Genomic DNA, 6,335 nt, shown 5'->3' with positions numbered 1-6,335 from the left:
TAGGCGAACGGCGCTAATTGGGTGTCGGGAGGCTCCTGTGACGCGCCAAGGCCGTAACGGTGCCGATAAAATGATTTTCGGTGCCTTTGTTGGGTAATTCAGCCCCTGTCCCTCAACAGGCGGCGTTGGAGCCACTCGCCGGCGTGCTCCGGGTCCCGAATAAATACAGTTCAGCACGGAAAAAAGATAGAAAAATTAAAACTCCACTCTAGCAATATTTAAGTACTACATCATGTCTATAAAAAAATAATTCCTGCAGCAGATTTATTTGAATATCAAAGAAACTAGCTCTAAGATAAGAAGTGTTTCAACCAATTAAATAGATTCCACTTAACATCAAAATCTGCCGCATTGGCAGGGGGTGGGACACCAAACCAGACGCCTGTTTAATCCGGAGGTTCGAGTATCACCCGCCCTGGGGAACGAAAGGCCTCCCCGTGCCTCCACGGCACGGACACAGCGACAGCAGCGCCCTGCGGCTGTGCCCACCCCGACAGCTGCCATCGCACCCACCCGGGGGGCAGACCCTACCCCCCCGACACGGGGGCTGCCTTGCCCCGGGGGACCGGCAGGGAAATCCCATTTGTACCGAACCACCCAGGAATTTCCCCAAACTCGGCCAAGCCGGCAGTCAAGGGCTGCCCGAGGGCTGTCACTTCGCGGTGCCCTTGAAATCACCATGTTTCTGCAGGAGGCCAAAAGGCGAGCTGTGTGCCTCCTGGAGGCTGCCCTGCTTTCTGGGGGATCACAAATTGATTAATAATTAGCTGGAATCGTGTCTCAAATTAGCGGTTCTTAATGAAAAAATGGCTCAGGAATTCAATGAGTCCTGGGCTGAAGAGTTACATATATATCTCTATATATCTCAAAAATTCTGGAAACTATAAACAATAACGATTTGCTGCTGGTGCAGAAGGTGGTATTTATCTGAGGGGGCATTTTTCTGTTTTCTGTTAATTGGGTAATAAGCCACTCAAAAGGCATTACCTTGGGGTGCCTCAGTTTGTTGGACCGTGCTGTGTTTAGACTGAGTGATGGGAACGTTCTGGCATTGTGGGATGCCGATGTTTCCGTCAGACATCTGTGAGGTCAGGCTGCTCTGGTGCTCAGGGCTCTGCTAAGATCCCCTCGGGGTCACAGAGACCTCAATAATGTCAGCACAGAAATGGTGTCAACGCAAATGAATTCATGGCAGTTCAGTAGGACATGGCACCTTTCAATGCGTTTTGAGATACATGACCAGATGTCCCCATTATGAATGTGTGAGTTAGAGGAAAGATATAAATGGTTTTAACTGAGGTACGGTTCTTGGGAATGTTTCCCAAGATACCTTCAACATCTGTTCGTCATTGCGTTTTGTCAAAGCAAAGGGGCTGTCAGCATGAGACTAGCAGCAAATCGCTAACAAGGTTTGGCTTTGGATGGGTTATAAAATTCTCTTGGAAAACAGTTGGTATCAGCTGGAATAAAGCTACATCTTTCTGTAATAATGTCAGTGCAGCTGCCAAAAGATAAACCTTGCAAAAGGAAAAAGGTGCTTTGAAGCCCCTTCTAGTCTCACCTCAATGTGACAAGACAGAAGACCATCGAGGAGGGGGTTTGGTCCTTTCCTAGAGAAAAATCAACGCTTGGGACACATCTGAAGAACGTTCCTTTTTTTCTCTGTCATGATCTGGGGGAGGAGGGAGAAACGGTAAATTAGTTCACAGACTGGTGAAACTCCCAGAGTTTCGGGTACAGCCATGGTACCACCACATCCCAAGACAGGTGGAGCCATGAGGATTTAGCATGGCATGAGTGAGATGGCTTTTAGAAACACCACCTTAAAAGTGAAGGCAAGCTACTGGTGAGTGAATCAGGCAACCTAGTGGTGAGTGACCTGGTACGGGTAGGACAAGGCTGCTGACACTCTAACAATGATAATAAACAGAGTGATAATGCTGTCCACTAACTTTCCTGAAGTTCTCCATAGTTGTCTGACATTTCCTAGGGAATTGTAGTGTCCTACTTTGATGAATTTGTTCCACATCATGTATTAATGCTTTTTTTCTAGCATATCCAAGCTTTTGAAGGCTCCATCAAGGGAATAGGAATCCTATCCTTCCCGGATAGGAAAGGGATACCCTGACAAGTGTCAGAAGTTCCCAGTAACAGATATTATGGGATATTAAGATATTAAGAGGGTAATTCTGCAGGAAAACCTTCTGCTCTTTGAAGAAGACGAGGGCCACACCGGGCTGTGACAGGTCCTATTCCATGGAGGGCCTTGGAAAGCGCAAAACCCCCAGGCAGCGCATTGGGGGGCAGCAGATCGCCACCCCCACGCCGTGTTTGTGACAGGTCCCCGCCGTCCTTGGCTACCCCGGCCGTGAGCCCCCCCGCCGGTACCGGGCCGGCACCGGGCACCCCGTCCGTTCCCCCGGGCGCCGAGAGCTCCCGCCGCCGCGCGGCTCGGGCCCCCCCCTCCGCCTTCCCCCCGAGGAAACGGACCTCGAGCGGGGCGGCCCGACGCGCCTCCGGGGGTGCCCGGTACCGGGGACGCACCGGCCCCGCTGGCGCCGCTAGGTGGCGCTCCAAGCCCGGTGACGGCAGCGCTGCCCCGGCGGGGCGGGGCGGGGCGGGGCCGGGGGTGCCGGGGCGGGCCGGGCTCCGCGGTCCCGCCGAGCGCTCCGTGCCAAACCTCCCCGGGCCCCCCGGCAGCGCCGAGCTTCGCCTCAGGCGGGGCCGGGGCGCGGGGCGGCGGCGCCCACCGGACAACCCGCCGCGCTTCCAGCTGCGCGGCCCGCTCGCCACCGGGCTGTCACAGCCACCTCCCGAACAACGAGGCGTTCCGCGTTCCTCACAACGCTCGTCGCCTGCTCCTTTGTCCCCCCCGCCCCCCTCGGCCGCCGCGGCCCCGGCGGTGTGTGCAAGAGCGGCGGGGGAGGAGGGGGCCGGCCCTCCCTCCGGCGTTACACGGTGACAGCGGTTTCAGCTGGCACAGCCCCGGCTGCTCTTCCCCCCTGCGAGCTCCCACCAGCCAGGCTCCTCCATCCGCCTCCCCGCACCCCCCCGTACCTGAGAGCTGCCCACCGAGGCTGCCCGCCCCCGCAGAGCAGCCCGGGCTCACCGCTCCCCCTGCTGCCCTCCCTTGCGCAACTCCCGTCTCTTCCCGAGCCACGGGGCACGGCGGGAGCAGAAACCGGCTGCAGCTCCCTCGCTGGACTCCCTGGCATGGGAAACTGTCAGTGGGTGGGAGAGCTGGAATAGCCACTCCTACGGCTCCCATCCAAAGCCAGAAATGCAAAGATAGGGAGATGACAGGGACCACGAAGCGAGGTATGCGGAGGACGGTGCACTGTGGCTATCCCCACCTGGTACCCGGGCCACCCAGGCCAGCTGCCAGCTGACACGGACCAGCCCAGGGGCCGTTCTTGGGTGCCAGCACTCACCACCACCAAGTCCTAACTGATTCCCTGGCAGCCCCACTTTCTCCGTGGTGCTCGACACGAGATGATAGCAGATGAAATAAAAGTGTTTGTACCGTCTAGGACACAGACCTTTCATGCTTTTAATGAAGAAAAAGCTTTTAATTCTTCACTTAGGCCCACTCTTCCATCACTCTCCCTGAGACTTCCCTCAGGGTATGTTGCTCCTGGCAATGGACACCATGGGGCTCCAGCTACCTGGCCTGCAGCCTCTGGACCTGCGAACAGTTCTCCTCTTTTAGACATTTCTTAAATGAATCACCAAGTCCTGTTACTGGGAACTTCTGACACTTGGCAGGGTATCCGGGAAGGATAGGATTCCTGTTGCCTCGTTGGATCTTTCTAAAGCTTGGACATGCTAGAAAAAAAGCATTAATACGTGATCTGTAACAAAGTAGGAGACTATGATCACCTAGGAAATGTCAGACAACTATGGAGAACTTCTGGAAAGTTAGCGGACAGCAACTTCTCTGCCATTTTTTTTTTTTTTGGAATACAAGGAAACAGGCTATTCATATAACACAAAGTCAACTCTCACTGTCCCTGCTCAGAAAGGCAGCCCACTTTTGCCAAACAAATGGCTTCAGCATGGACTTTCTCTGCAACATAGGCTGTAGCTTCTGCTTTGTCACTGTTCCCTTCCACAGGCATTTGTGTGCACCCTGGCTCTCCCTCCTTTTCTTTCTTTTGTTGAGCCCCAGAGTGGGTGCTCTGACCTCCAATTTGCTCTGGAAAATTTTCAGTCTGGTAGGGGAAGGTATTTCGCTCATGTTGTCCCACCGGCTGGAGGTAGCGGTGCCAATCTCCAGGTGTCGTCTCTGCAGCACTCGGTAGGGCAAAGAGCAACATGTAGATAAAGCCGGGATTGAGCAACGCAGCACTGCAAAGGCCAAGCATGCTAGGTCAGAGGTGAGCAAGAAAAATCAGCAGAAGACCAACAAATACCCAAGCATCACCATGTCACATGGGAACAAGGGGTGAGGGAGCCCTTAGGGAGGGGGAGGACTCTGGTCTGTAACAAAAGAACCAAAGGAGGCCAGGAGACATGGCCTGCCACCGCCTGGGGAGCTCCCTGCCACCGGGGACTGCAAGGCAGGGCACCGCAGCTGCAGTTTCAGAAGAGAGGGAAGCATGTGGCAATCGGTTTTTATGTTAAAATGAGGCAAAGTCTCGAGCCTGGTCTATGAGCTGGGGGGAGATGGAAGGAGAGCCAACCTCTCTCCGAGTTGAGACATTGTCCCTGTCTGACATTTCATAAATCCTGGTTTTTTTCATAGCGGAGAAGGGTAAGTGGAAAGCAGTAGACTGAAATCTGGCCTCCGCCAGGTACAACAGATGAGCTGTTGTTGGCGTAAGGTGTGCGGCTATATAAAGAAGGACCTGGGGTTAGCAAGAAGAAAAAACAGAGCACACAATATGCTCAGAAATAAATTTCAATTTTACTTCTCCTTTTGCAGCCTTTATTGCAACATTGCTCCACTTAAGTCAGTCTTTCAGGCAAGGTCCCCTCCTACCCCCCAGAGACCTTCCCACACCACCCCTGTGCTCTCTCCCAGTCTGCCTGCTTGCACGGATACTGCTCTGCTCTGGAACCCCCCACATTCTCCTCTCGGCTCACCTCCAACATACCACCTACAGCATCTTCTTCATTGATGCAACCGGCAGCTTCTGGCATTAACTTTTTCCTCTTTGCCCCTCTATGTTGCTTTAGACTGCAGGTCGATGGGGGAGCAGCTGTGTTCACACAGGGTTTAGCGTGTTGCAGCTCTGATCTTACTGATCTGCCAAGAGCTACTGCAAGGCAAATAACACATGAGATAAGTCGTCAGCAAGAAACATCAGAAATTACAGACAGCCTTTTCCTAGAGTATGATCCTCAGTCCACAGACCTACTTACAAACACTTCAGTGTTTGAGCGGTCGCCATTAAACTGACAGCATCTCCCCAAAGCTGGTGTGCTTCCAGGGACAGCTGCTGTAGACCTGGAGCGCATGAACTGAGAGCTTGCAAGAAATCCTGGAAAAGAAGACAATCTCCAGGAAGAAAAAGATTCTGCAATGCTTTATTGTAGGTCTGAGCCTGGAGCTGGAAAGTTCTGGCTTCTACAGTACAAAAGGGAAACTGCAGAGCAGAATTTAATTCATGAGAGAAATTAGCAGTGAGGATGAGATTCTTCCCCCCGCCTTTTCACTGCTCTGGTATCTGTCTGTTACCCTCCCAGTACCTATACTGTTTCACATATGAATGTAGAGGAATCGGTATTCTGTTGCATCAGAATTTTTCTTTTTTTTTCTGCTCAAAACTGTTGATGTTCTTACTAAGTAATTTGTGAGTTATGCTGTCTCCTTCATCAGCTGACTAGTTCTGAAAAAAATCATGAAATCACTAGAAAGAAGACGCTTTTCACAGAAGTGCTGCCTTTCTGCTGAAAATTGCTGTTAGGAGACACGCTGCGGAAGAGCTGCTGCCCTCAGGTGTTTCACAGAATGAGACCAACGCTCGGATCCCTTCACCAGGAATGTCTGCATCTCTTTTCCTATCTACAGCATCTCTCTAAGGAGGTTTTCCAGGACGATTATTAGCAGCCTCTGCACATCTGTTCAGGCCAAGCCATGGCACTTGCAGGGACAGAGCTCGGTGTGCCCAGACCTCCACCCAGTCCTCTGTGGTGCGAGTCTCGCTCTGCACCTGTTCCCATTTCAAAAACCCCATTTCTGGGGTTATGCATTTGTTATGACAAGTGCCAAAACAATTTAAAAGAGACCAGAGTTAGCTCAAAACCTGCTTGCCAAATGCCGGGGTTTTGGATAAGTGGTTAGTCCCGCCAACAAGATTCCCATGAGAAGGTGAGAACGGACGTCGGCTCCT

General features: G+C 52.6%; 1 long non-coding RNA gene across 4 annotated transcripts in view; it reads right to left on the bottom strand.

Moving 5' to 3' along the window:
- Window positions 1–3,536: 3,536 nt before the first annotated feature.
- LOC141750512 (uncharacterized) overlaps window positions 3,537–6,335 on the bottom strand; it is a 172,066-nt gene continuing 169,267 nt past the window's right edge. For 3 of the 4 annotated variants that reach the window (XR_012589684.1, XR_012589687.1, XR_012589686.1), the window contains 2 exons: window positions 5,086–5,261; window positions 3,537–4,347 (listed from right to left, as the gene is read on the bottom strand). This is a non-coding gene — a long non-coding RNA (uncharacterized LOC141750512). The remainder of the gene's footprint in view (window positions 4,348–5,085; window positions 5,262–6,335) is intronic. The other variant, XR_012589685.1, reaches the window with a different exon arrangement.

The sequence above is a fragment of the Larus michahellis genome, chromosome 12 (assembly GCF_964199755.1).
Source record: "Larus michahellis chromosome 12, bLarMic1.1, whole genome shotgun sequence".
Taxonomy (NCBI): Eukaryota; Metazoa; Chordata; class Aves; order Charadriiformes; family Laridae; genus Larus; species Larus michahellis.
This window is presented reverse-complemented; position numbering and strand designations above follow the sequence as displayed.